This window comes from Limulus polyphemus, unplaced genomic scaffold, assembly GCF_000517525.1.
Source record: "Limulus polyphemus unplaced genomic scaffold, Limulus_polyphemus-2.1.2 Scaffold6375, whole genome shotgun sequence".
Taxonomy (NCBI): Eukaryota; Metazoa; Arthropoda; class Merostomata; order Xiphosura; family Limulidae; genus Limulus; species Limulus polyphemus.
Window position 1 is genome coordinate 32517 of NW_013671985.1, and position 14321 is coordinate 46837.

General features: G+C 32.0%; 1 long non-coding RNA gene across 1 annotated transcript in view; it reads left to right on the forward strand.

Annotated features, from left to right (window-relative positions):
* LOC106473657 overlaps positions 1 to 13958 on the forward strand; it is a 22203-nt gene extending 8245 nt beyond the window's left edge. Inside the window, exons 3-6 of the long non-coding RNA XR_002613746.1 lie at positions 2979 to 3053; positions 4545 to 4696; positions 6059 to 6104; positions 13316 to 13958. This is a non-coding gene — a long non-coding RNA (uncharacterized LOC106473657). The remainder of the gene's footprint in view (positions 1 to 2978; positions 3054 to 4544; positions 4697 to 6058; positions 6105 to 13315) is intronic.
* The last annotated feature ends 363 nt before the right edge of the window (positions 13959 to 14321 follow it).

Sequence of the window (14321 nt, forward strand, 5' to 3'; positions counted from 1 at the left end):
ATCTTAATGGGAAACTGTATGCAAATGTGGAAGGTGTTAAAGAGGACATGGACAAGTTTTTTTGCTTCACAGCCAAGTGATTTTTTTAATCAGGGCATTAACAACCTGATTGTAAGATGGAAAAGCATCATCGATAAGAATGGAGACTATTTCATTTACTAAATGTTTTGTTTTTGATATACAAGTTGTTCGGGTGTTTTCATCTAAAAAAAAGCAACAATAATTTCTTGACAACGTAATACAATACATTTAAAGTACTGCACTGACTACACAATATATGATTTTTGTTTCACTAGTTTTAACCACAAAGTGTTATGTTCTTTATGTTAATACAAGGCTTGAAAATGGTTTTTAGTATGTTTTATAAATTCTTTGTAATATTAAAAGTTTAAAGCTACACCTAAAGAATACCAAGTAATTTCTTAAGTAGTTCATAATTAAGGTGCTAAACATATCAAGCATGTGTATTGTTTAAGAAATAAATTTCATGTACTTGTGCTTGAAAATCTGAGAAGTTCCATTGATTGAACACCAGAGGTGTACCTGAAATGTGATAAGCCATTATCTTGAGAGAATTTATAGAATGAAGGTTTGTTTGTTGTCATAATTAGAAGCTGTTTTCGAAACATACGAGATGAAATTTAATTTATTACCATTCTCGTATCTGATAACAGAGTAACTAAGGTAAATGTTGTATGGATACAGTGAAATGTTTTTATTTATAATAACCAGTTATAAACTATAGAAGAGATTGAAATAAATAAAAATGTTTGATTATTCAGTCGTTAATTGTAAAAAGCATTAAAAGTATAACATCAGGCTGTCATTAGCAGCACTGACTAAACTGTGAATTTGTACATTACTTTTGATTTAAAAACTCAAGCTAGAGAGAACTTGGATTGAAATTTTGTTTTTTGATAGATGTCTGAAGTTATGTTTACCAAAACAGTTCTTCTAGAGCTGGTATCATATGTACTCTAGGAAGTTGGGTTTAAAGCTTCTTGACTTAATTAACCCATATTTTGTTGCATTGTTGTTCAGCTGTTCATGAAAAAAAACTCTTGGCTCTTTTCTTTAATGTCCTGTTTTTTATCTTCAGTTTCTCCATAAACATAGCTGTTGTATACATTCAGATACACTTTCTACTGTGGAAAGTTGTACCTATGCTTTCCTTATACTCTTGTAATAGAATGAAATATGATAGCAGTAGATCGTTTATTACACAAGCTCTAAGTATACAAGAAATGTAATTATGGAAACCTACAAGTGATACACTTACAGGACAATGAATAATTGTATCATTATTAAACAAAACTTGAGAGATTGCATGATGTTTTAATATTTTGTGTTTACTGTAAATAGTATAGTATGCCTTGTTTTTGTGTTTCCATAAGATTGTCAAATATTGTTCCAAGTGTTTTGTATTACAGCCAGATTGTTTGGTAGCCATATGATCTTCCAACTTTTAAGTAAGCCCATGTTCTTGCTAAGCATTTGTGCAGATCCAACCAATGTTGTGATTGTTCCATCAGTCTCTTTACTGTCAAAATGTGTTTTGTCACATCTTGTGTATGCTTGTGGTCACTGTCTTGCTGGAAGATGAATCCTTACCCAGTAATTTATGTATCTGAGGGAATGACATGGTGGACCAGAATCTGCATGTACTTGTCAGCTGTTAGAGTGCCATCAATTTGGTGTACATGCAACCTATGCTCAAGCATGCTTCTCTGTTGGTGTTGCACATTGACTGTGATATTCTTCTTCTCCTTCCCATTGAACAAACTACCATTGATTATTAGCAAACAATTTGAATTCATCTGGAAAGAGCATCCTCCTCTTGCTTTGGTCATCCCATTCCAATCTCCTGGTTTCCATATCCTTCTTCTGATCCTGGTAGGATTAACATCCAGGGTGTTTGAAAATTAAGAAGTTCCACTTCAACCCACTCTTGGTATAAACACATGTTTACACAACTATTTCATGTTTGGATATCTCTCCTAACCAATGAAGCCGCTTCATGTTAATGTGTATCTTACTGTTCTAGAGGTAGCGTTCACACTTGTACTTACAGCTGTGTCACTGGTATGAGCAATACTGGATTGCTATGTGTAACATGAAGAACATACTGTGGGTCACTTAATGTCATTTTTGAATAACTGGTACTTTCTACCTCGTTTGCTTATGTTATTACCCTGGATTACTTGATGTCATCTTTGAATAACTGGGACTTTCTACGTCATTTGCTTATGTTATTACCCTGGGTTACTTAATGTCATCTTTAAATATCTGGTACTTTCTACCTCGTTTGCTTATGTTATTACCCTGGGTTTCTAAATGTCATCTTTGAATATCTGGGACTTTCTACCTCGTTTGCTTATGTTATTACCATGGGTTACATTATGTCATCTTTGAATAACTGGTACTTTCTACCTCGTTTGCTTATGTTATTACCCTGGGTTTCTAAATGTCATCTTTGAATATATGGGACTTTCTACCTCGTTTGCTTATGTTATTACCTTGGATTACTTGATGTTATCTTTGAATATTTGGTACTTTCTACCTCATTTGCTTATGTTATTACCATGGGTTACGTTATGTCATCTTTGAATAACTGGTACTTTCTACCTTGATTGCCTATGTTATGAGGCATAAATGTCTTCGCCAAACTAGTGTTTGGAATACTATCACTGTTTAATGAGATATCTTGCTGGTGTGTCACTACCTGATTTGTTGGATGATAGCCAATCACAGTGTTAACTATCACCACATTACGTTTCATTTTCATGAAACAGAGGGTGAGCAACCACTTAGTTTCCATTTTATGTACTGTTTCTATAATTATTTCCAATTTATATTTCTACATGAAAACACCACTTAAATATTTTAAAGTTTCTATGTATACAAACTTGTTCAGAGAATGTTGTGTATGCACAGTAGACAATTTAAAGCAGAGTTGGAATGTCTGTTTTCCATTCTAGCCAGAAAGAATTGACCCTAGCCAGGCAAGAGGATATGATGTCCGTTCTGATGTGTGGAGCCTGGGGATAACTCTGGTAATTAGTAACAAGTGTTTTTAATATTTAATGACTTCAAAAAACTCATTAACCTAAAAAGAGTGATTAAAGAATGCTGAAAGCAATGTTTTACACATAAATTTCAATAGCAGTTACACTATTTTTTCTTTTTGAGGTTATGTTTCTTGATATTTGTAACTCGCATTTCATATTATAACTGGTCTCATAAGTTTAAACCATACTTTTTATGCTACTAGTTGAAGTTAAACTTATAATTTGTTGGGATAGATTATTTAATCATGTAGTTGTGAGAAAATACATGGTTAAAAGCTGGTTAGTCACCTTTCTAAACTGAGCTGGTATAGTTGCATCTTGTATGGTCACCTGAATACTAAAGCTGGTTAACCGGTAAAATTCATTATTACAAACTGACTGGTCGCTGTGTTGGACTCATCCAACATCTTAGCATCCTATGTAGTTATCTGATTAATGTGAGTTTATCTCGTTACAAACTGACTGGTCGCTGTGTTGGACTCATCCAACATCTTACCATCCTATGTAGTTATCTGATTAATGTGAGTTTATCTCGTTACGAACTAACTGGTCACTGTGTTGGACTCGGTTAACATCTTACCATCCTATGTAGTTATCTGATTAATGTGAGTTTATCTCGTTACAAACTGACTGGTCGCTGTGTTGGACTCATCCAACATCTTACCATCCTATGTAGTTATCTGATTAATGTTAGTTTATCTCGTTACGAACTAACTGGTCACTGTGTTGGACTCAGTTAACATCTTACCATCCTATGTAGTTATCTGATTAATGTGAGTTTATCTCGTTACAAACTGACTGGTTGCTGTGTTGGACTCAGTTAACATCTTACCATCCTATGTAGTTATCTGATTAATGTGAGTTTATTTTTTTACAAACTGACTGGTCATTCTGTTGGACTAAGCTGATATTTTGCACTCTACTGTGTTACTCGGCTTCGGTACAGTTAATGTTTGTATTTTACCATGAGATTGGTAACCTGGTTTAAAGATTAGTTTACATTATCACTCTTTTAAGCCATTTTTTATATTAAAAATTAAAGTTCAGTTTAACTTTTAATTTAAATGAATGTTGCCAAATATGAATAGCCATGAAGTATCAGTTTCTCGGATTGTATTTGTCATATAATGTTTCTAAATTACTTATAGTTACGTTCTTCATTTTTGCTTAGAAAATGAAATCCAAAATTAAATGTTATGTTTCAGGATAAAGTTTTAAATTGGTGTTCTTATAATAAAGTGTATTTCTAACAGCATTATGCAGTAAAATTCTGATAAAAGCTCAAGGGAATTAATACATATATAATCCTATCTTGTCTATTATATCAGCCAACAGCCTCTAGAGAGAAAAGAAAGGGATAAAACAGATGTAGTTTTAGTTTGTCACTACTGTAAAAAAATCTTTAGTTTGAAACAGCTTGGTTTTAGCATTACCCTTGTACCATTTATTAAGGTTAATTACATTTTTTTATAACAGATTGAAGTAGCTACAGGAAGGTTTCCTTATCCAAAGTGGGACAGTGTCTTCGAACAACTCACTCAAGTTGTACAGGGAGAACCACCTCAGTTAAGGCACTATGAGAATGGAAGGATCTTTTCCAACGATTTTGTGGCCTTTGTAAACACATGGTAAGACTCGTGAATTATAAGTTTATCACACTAAAGTTGAGAAGGGGAGAGTTAAGAATGGTCATCTGTTTGGTATTAGTCCATTTAGCCATGTTTACATCATTACCCAAGAGAGTGTTAGAAATGATCATCTGTTTGGTATTAGTCATGGCTAAATGGTTTACATCATTACCCAAGAGAGTGTTAGAAATGGTCATCTGTTTGATATTAGTCCATTTAGCCATGTTTAAATCATTACCCAAGAGAGTGTTAGAAATGATCATATGTTTGGTATTAGTCCATTTAGCCATGTTTACATCATTACCGAAGAGAGTGTTAGAAATGATCATCTGTTTGATATTAGTCCATGTAGCCATGTTTACATCATTACTCAAGAGAGTTAAGAATGATCATCTGTTTTATATTAGTCCATGTTGCCATGTTTACATCATTACCCAAGAGAGTTAAGAATGGTCATCTGCTTGGTATTAGTTCATATAGCCATGTTTACATCATTACCCAAGAGTGTATTAAACTATAATTTCTCCAGTTTTATGACAAGTTCACTGGACTTGATATACATTTCTTATCATTATAAGGAAGCCCATTAATGTGTTCTTAATTACTATATCCACTAAACCTAGTGCGATCTGAAACCTTTTGAGTTTGTTCTCTTTTTCAAGCCTCTCAACAGTTACTCCGATTAAATTGTGAACAAAAACTTAAATCTGCAGAAGCTGAAAATCGAAGATGCAATAGTCTTAACCATTAAAAGATAATTAATTTTTTAATTTCTCTAAAGATGGAAGAAACTAAATTTACAAAATGGTTTTCACTTTTTATTTATATAACGTATAAACTACTTGCTAGAGCAATAAGGAAGTTTTTATCTAATGAACTATGCTGAATTAGTGGCAAATAGATGTGGTCTTGTAATAGTTTCTCTTTACATTTTATTACTTTTTTCCAGGTTTATTGTACTCTAAGGAGGAAAATAATGTATAGTCATTGTGAGTTTTTCAACTGGCTTTAACAATCATGACTTTAGTGCCTGAAAAAAATAAATAAATTTGGTTTTAAATTGGGATTCTTAATATTCATATTTTACATTTGTGATAAAAGTGTTCTTTCAAAATTCTTAAGTTGTTTTTCCGTACAAAATACAAAGCTAACAGTTTCTCCCAATAATGCCTTGCATACAAACAGAAAAATTAAATTTTACTAGTGATTATTCAAAATGGTATAATTTACGATTGTCTCTTTAAGTCTCAAGAAAATGACTGACACAGTTTACAGGTTGAGCGGCTACTAATACTTTTTGATCATTTGATTAGTAACAAGACGTAATGATTGGTCATCAGTCAAATCTTTGCTCTTTTTCAGTTTAATCAAAGATGAACAACATCGACCTAAGTACAAGAAATTGTTGGTGAGTTTGATTGTTCTAAGAACTGTAGAAAAACCTTCTACGTTTTCTATAATATTTATGCCTCCACCCTATTGACTCCACCCACCACTTCATCCTTTTAGAAGACTTGTTTATCTACCTATAAGTTTATAACCAATCAAAAGCTCTAAATCTCCTCTGTGTAATTCTGTTACTCTTTCTAAGTTATTTATGAGAGAAGAACTCTTGTATTGTTGGAGAGTTTGAAGTATTATGATCAATGCTATTTTTCAAACAGAAATTAGATTTTTTTAGACTCAAATAAAGCATAGTTAAGAAACTTGGTAAATTACAATAGATTTTTGTGGTATCAGTATAATCATTTATAATTTTTTGGTCTTCAAAAATGCACATATATAAAGTCTACAAAAATTATTTTTTTCTACATCGATATGTGAATTTGGACAAGGCTTACGATGTGGGTTAGCAAGTATGACTCACGAGTGCAAAAAAGGACTTCAAACATCCTAAGTAGTGGAGATCATTGTTTTCTAAATATTTTATATTTACTGTTCTATGTTTCAAGAAAAATAACTGAAATTTGAATATTTATTTGTAAATAGTAATAATATATATATATATATTACACACATATATATAATGTATGGTAACCAAAACCTCACTGTATTTTACAAAATATTGGAAACTACACATTTATTGGTTACTGTGTAAGCATGGTAAAATAGGAAACAGGATGTTCATAAGCACTTTCACTCCTACATTAACACTAAATCCTGACCATCCAAGTTTATTGGATCAGATACAACTTTGTAAAGAGTAATATCATAAATATTTTGTCTCACTTTTATAAAGTACTTTATACAGTTCTTGTTGGAACCACTGTACTGCAAGGAAGCCGGCAAATTCTACCCCACAGTGTTCTCAGAGCAGCGATTCAAATAGTTTCTATAGGATACTTCCGTTTATCAACTTATTGGATCGAGCTGAACTTTCTACAAAAGTCATAACATAAACATTTTATAATACTTTACACAACTGTCATTGTAACAAGTTGATAAATCCTACCCCACTGTGTTTTCAAAGCAGGGAAAGTTTTGGGAATTGTGCAGCATGAGCTTATTTGATATTGACGGTGTCAAACTAAGTAAGGAGCAGCGATTCATTGCTTCATATTCAGCAGATTTCTGCTTCAGCCACTAACAGTAGAATAAACATAGGAAAGAGGTGTGAAAAGTTTAGAAGAAACTTTCAGGTGATTTATTTTGCACCTTCATGATCCATATTTTAAAAGGACAGACAGTACTATTCATGTTGTTTCGTCTAGTTTCTAAGTCAGCTCCTAATGATAAAATTAGTACAGAAAATAAGTGTGAAAAGGTGAGAAGTATAAACTTTTTGAAACTTTGCGATCAGTATAACAATAATATACATTTTATTTTCGTTATACAACCTGGAGAATCATGTATAATGCTACAGTAGAGGAAATAAGAGATAAAATATAAAGTTTTATTGAAAAGAGTGTTTGATATTTAATTACGAGGTTATTTACTTTTCGTTTGTTTTCACTATTTATTATTATAAAAGAAACAAATCACAAAATAGTTCAAAAGTCAATAAAACAAAAATTAATAGATGTATACAGTTACAAGGTTAAAGCTTTTTAGAATAAACATTTGTGGTTACCTGTTAGAACTTGCAGTCATTCTGTAAGAAGAAAAAGGTAATCTAGATTTATTTCCTAATTTTTATGACGGTTACGAGATTGGTCAAATCGACCAACACCGTATAGAGTTAATATTGATAAAATAACAGATTAAATATAAAGTTTTATTCAAAAAACTTTTTCTAATTTTCTAGAAGGATATAGATATTATGGAAATGAAACTTTACAAATTTCAGATAGAGAAAAGTATTTTTAATCTTAAAATCAAATTTACTTTGCACGTTAGATAGTCAACATTTTGAAAGAAAAAATTCACAAGCAAATCTTTAATAAAAAAAATCTTGATACTTAATTTAGAAACCTGATATTTTTTCTATGAAAACCTTGCAATGTTTACTAATAATCTGCAAAATTTGTAAAGATACGCGTTCATTATCAAACATTATAGTAGCATTACTCTCGTGGTTATGAGCCGGGTGGATTCCACCCAGCCCATATTTGTAGGATTAATTGATGTTGAAAATCTCCATTAATTGTTTGAAAATTAAATGCTGTTAAAAGTACTTTCTTTTAGGTCTTGAGAAGTATTTCTAATTGTTACATAACTCTTATGTAGAGCTGGGTGATTAGTGGAATTTACTAATCAATCAATCGTCAGGCTCATTTATTGATTAAGTTCAAGTAAGTTATTATTTTCACGAGACCTGGATAGTTGGAATGACGAATGATAGTAATAATTAGTAACGCTAATTTCAATTATTTTCCTAACATTAATAGATTAATTTAAAAAGGGAGAATAGGGATCTTCAACAAAATACAAAAGCAAGGTGGGTAGCTTACAGTGAAAATGCAATCGCAAAAAAAGTAAGCAAACAAGTTGAAGGTTTGGGACATAGTGTTGACATTATTTCCTCAAGCTACAAATTCATATTTTGACTATGTCTAAAAGCTACCTATCTTGTTTCTGTATTTTGTTGAAGATCCCTATTCTCCCTTTTTAAATTAAAAATTTTTAATAATCTTGTTTCTTTAATTTTTTTATGTCAATCATGCACATAAACCTTTATAATAACAATACTGTCTTATATGAAACAGTTTAGTACAATGAAATGTGTAGTTGGTGTATGATTCTCTCTTGGGAAACAGTGAGAATCTATAGATTGGCTCCATGCAGATTGGATGGCTATTTCTGCTGGTATAATTGCCACAATGTTATCATTGATAGTGGTATTGTATATATATTCACCATGATACTTGGTGATCAACATACCACATGTTAAAATATATATAGCTACTATATTTATACCCTGTCACTATACAGGGAGTCTGTAAACACTGGGTTGGAGGGACTACTGAACTGTACTGGAATGGTGCATGACCTGGATTTTGTAACAACACAAGTTTTATTCATGCATGAACATGCAATGCATATTGGCTAGTATTTATATGTACATGCAAGTTTTATAGTTTTTACAGTTGTAATGCTGTATATATAGATAGCTATATGTATTTTTCACCCAAAAACCATCACCCCAAGACATACATTATGTATAATAGTTAAACAAACTGTCTAAACATCACATTAGTGTAGCCTATATAATGTGTTGGGCTTAGTATACTCTAATCCCTTATAGTGATGGCACACGACGAGACACCCATTCGGCATATAATGCTGTTTGAATACAAGAAGGTAAACAATGCTTCTATAGTCACAAGGAATATCAAAGAAGTTTATGGAAATGTTTTGAACGTTCATAAATGTCAATGATGGTTCAGAAAATTTCGTGTAGGTGACTTTAGCCTTAAAAACTATGATGGCAGGGGTCGACATGTTGGAATTGATATTGATGCTCTGAAGATGCTTGCTGAGTCTAACTCAAGGCAACACACTTGTGAAATGGCCCTGAAATTGCATGTCTCTCTTGAAACAATATGTAAACATCTAAGGAATATCAGAAAACTCCATAAAGAAGGTGTTTGGGTGCCTCACAAACTCTCCGATGATCATCGTTTCCAACATGTGAACATTGCTTCGTCTCATTTTCGGACAGAATTGTCACCAGTGATGAAAAATGGATTCTCTATGCAAATATTAAATGACAAAAGCAATGGCTCAGCCTAGACAAAAAAACACTTCTGACCCCAAAACCCGGACTCCATCATCAGAAAGTAATGCTTTACATTTGGTGGGACATCAAAGAAATAATTAATTTTGAACTCTTCAATCCACAGCCAACTGTCAGTGCAGAGATCTATAGTCACCAATTGAATGTTTAAATCAAGCCCTTCATCAGAAACGCCCTGCACTTGTCATTCGGAAAGGTGTTCTTCTTCTCCACGACAATGCACGTCCACAAATGGCACATTTGATGCAACACAAGATTATGGAATTGGATTGGGAAATTCTCCCCCACCAACCATATTTTCCAGATATGGCATCATCAGATTACCATCTTTTTCATTTGCTGCATCACCATCTTAATGGGAAAATGTATGCAAATGTGGAAAGTGTTAAAGAGGGCATGGACAAGTTTTTTTGCTTAAAAGCCAAGTGATTTTTTTAATCAGGGCATTAACAACCTGATTGAAAAATGGAAAATGATCACCGATAAGACTGGAGGCAATTTCATTTACTAAATGTTTTGTTTTGATATACAAGTTGTTCGGGTGTTTTCATCTAAAAAAAAAGCAACATTAATTTCTTGACAACTTAATATTTAATGCAAATATAAGACAATGTATCATAATACAATAGCTTATGTATAGAAACAAGCATTTTTAATATTTCTTATAGTTGTTATATTTTCTCTTCCTTTCCACCACCCATAGTAAGGCTGATTATGATTTTGCTGGAACTGGCCAGGTTTCCTCTTAGAGTGACATTATGGGCACACTACAAGGTCGAAAATGTGTTAATTAACAATTATGAATTGATTATATTAATATACCTTCCCCCCCTCAATTTCTAATGGAGTTTGAATCGTGACACTTGAACGACCCTCTTCGAGTGTGATGACCCTAAACTCTGGTGGGCTGTCGCTGCTGCATACTTTATCTGAAGCTAAATATATTCTCAATAAAATATATAGCTACAAAATTTATGCCTCACTTTTGTCTAGAATCACCATCATTTTTGTCGTTTCCTCTTTGTACGATTCTTGCCATTCCTTATAGTCAGCTTCAAGGATGGCTACTATCTATGCATATCTATAAAATTTGCAATCACGCAGTGTTGGCTACAATTTGGCACTTACAGTCAGCCAACAACGTGATTGCTGATCCAATATTTGAAACTGAGCTTGGTGTTATTTTTTAACCTATGGCATAAAGATTTCTGTTGTGGGTAGAAAACCTTGACATTTGCAGAATGTTGTAGAGATTTGTGTAATGTTTTAACCCTTTCCACACAGGTCAAAGGCCATGTCATCGAGTTTGTTGACTCGTATTAAAAATTTTATTGAACTACTATTTTACGAATTTATGTCAATAAGTTTGGTATCAAATAGTAGATTATAATTCAAATCTTAGTATTATACATAAGTCGATTTCTTAATTTATAAGTAAATATTTAAAAATTAAATTCAAATTAGATGTTTGTGGTGTCAAAATACAAAGTCTATAGTTTCATACAAATTAGAAACTCAAGTTACTGATATTAACAAGCTAGAATTTAAAATAAGAACCTCCTATCATTTCTATTTGCTGAGATATCACTCATGTACTGAATCAATCAATATAGTAATTTATAATTTTTGTTATTTCAAACACACATGGTTTCACATCCTCCACATGTAAAATTTGATAAGGCTTAGCAACATACACAAGCAGCAAATGAGTTCAAAGGTCGTAACTAGAAGAGATAATTGTTTGCTTTACTTCTTTATTTACTGTTTTAAGAAAAAAAGTTTAAGAAGTTGTTTATAAATAGTAACAATCTATACATATATAATGTATAATAATTGAAATGTGACTGTATTTTACGAAATGCTAGTCCACTATAACACAGCCAAGACAGGTCACTTTGTAAAGACTAAAGGTCAGTTTTATACTATTGGATACGGTAACCTGAGTGCATGCGCGCCACATCATTGTAACTTCTGTATTATTAGCCAGACATGGCTGAAAGGTCAATATAATAAAAATAATAAACATATATAAATTTATGTTAGGAGATTTTAAGCTATTTAGTCTAAAAATTTGTGTTTTCATGTTATAATTTCTAGTCATTCTAGAAAGAAAAAGGCATAATTTATATTTATTTACTAATTTTTTTATGGTGTTTACAAAATCGGTCAAACATAACAAACCCATACAGAGATTCTTTAGTGAAAATAACAGAAAAAAATATGAGTGTTTTTCTTAAGAAACATTTGATAACTGTGTGGACGTTATAAAGATTTCGCATGTGAAATTTGAAAATTTTCTGATGCATAAAAGTATTTTTAATCTGAAAATGAAAATTATTTTGCCTGTTGTTTAGGCAACATGTGAAATGAAAAATGCATGAGAAAAACATTGCTTAACAAACCTTAAGACTTAATAAAAAAATATCTAATATTTTGCATATGAAAGCAAATATATAATATTATGCTAAATTTCATGAACATACGCTTACTGATTTAAAAGTTATAGCATGAAAACTATAACAAGCACAAAATGGTTACAAGGTTGGTCCCAGGGACCAAGCCCATAGTGAAAGAGTTAAATGTTTGTGTAACCTGGCCGAAATCAATCATGCAGTGGTAAAAAACTGATCCTGTCAGAAGTATTGTGTCCAAAAGGTAGGAATCCTATTCATAAACAAATGATATGCAATGTCAATACAGTTGCAACAATAAGTTAATAATCGCTATGGTACATGTGTCATGCCTGCCATATAAACATTAAATTACATCCACAGCGTGCATGCAGCTATATACGTATGCATGAAGTAGATTATGAGGCTCCATATAAACCACAGACTACATAAAAATGATTGATTGTAAACAGTTATACAGCTCCTGTTATTTGCTAGGTGGTCAAATAAACTTAAAAACTACCCTACACAATGCACAATAATGGTTTTAGTAATACTGACCTGGTTGTATTACAATACTCACTGCCATTTTTGCTGTAAACTACTGGAACAATATTAAATAATAATAATGAAGAAGAAATTACAATTGGTTATCCATATTATGAACCACTACTGTGGTTCATGATGATCATCTTGTACTTTTCATTGTTGGACTAAAAATTCTCTGGTAGTCATATAGAGTTTGTCATAAGACTGATTGACTGTATCCAATGTGACATTTTTGATTTGTTATGACTAAATTTGTTGACAATAAACTGTAAATGTTGATCATTTTGTGATGTTTCAGTAAGACATACTGATCAGCTGATATATTTATTTGTTTTAGAAATGTGTCAACATTAAATTTAATGAGACAGTTCTTTAACAGTAAAACATGTGTATTTAATAGATATCTTTCTCATTTTTGTAACTGAATTTAAATTTTTGTTTTAAGTTTAACAATGGCACTTTCTTGTTATTATAGGATAACACCTAAATATCTTCACATTACAGGAACACCAGTTTATACAGCGGTCTGAACGGGAAAGTGTGGACATGGCAGGTTACTTTGCTTTTATCCTCAATAAAATGGAATGCAGCAGTTAAGGAGATATTTTCATGGACTTTTGTGTATATGGTAAAATACGGAAGAAGTACCAGGTATTGGAGATGGGTGGATAAATTCGGCTGTACTTTGAACTGGAATGCCACCTGGCCAATACGCTGGTGTCCAACCCATGGAAATTTAAACTTTGTTATATAAATCTACAATTGAATATTTTCTTACACATTGGAGGTGATTCTGAGATCTAATTTATCTCAACATACTTGCAAATTTCAATAATTCATCAGTAGTTGAGGCCAAGAAATGTGGTGGAAAATATTAGTTAATGTATTGTTTGTATAATTAACATGATACTAGAAGTTGTTGCGGTTAACTGTGTTAAATTCTGAATATGGTCCAAACTTTCCTAGTCAATACATATTGACTGGAAGGATGAAGTTTGACAGTTTACAGCCTATAGGTGGAACAAATTAGTTGACTCATTCAAAGTGAAGCCCAAATTGTGAAATATTAATGCAGATTTTGAACTTGTTGCAACTGAAAAAAATGTGATTTTTTTTTTAATCCTTGAATAAACGAGTGTACCAATTACTGCTTTTTTAGTTATTTATAAATCAATGATTGTTTTACAGTGATGTAGATAATTAAAAAAAAAGGCCTAAGACTTTTATTAGATAACATTGTCTTACATCTCTCTCTCTATTCCTAAATTTTTATTGAAAACAATTTTGTCTTAATTTTGTTTAAAACCTCATTTTTTTTAGTTTGGCTAATTGGATAGTAGAACCTATTAGTAGAAATCTTTGTAACTAGTTTATGTGCACTGAGAACTTGGGTGTTTTTTGAAGCACATGATGTCTTGTGGAGATGGTATAGTCTTCTACTTCCTGTGTCTGCATATCCACATGTAAATGGTTATGCAGCAGTTCTCCACCAATAGGAGTGCGACATAAC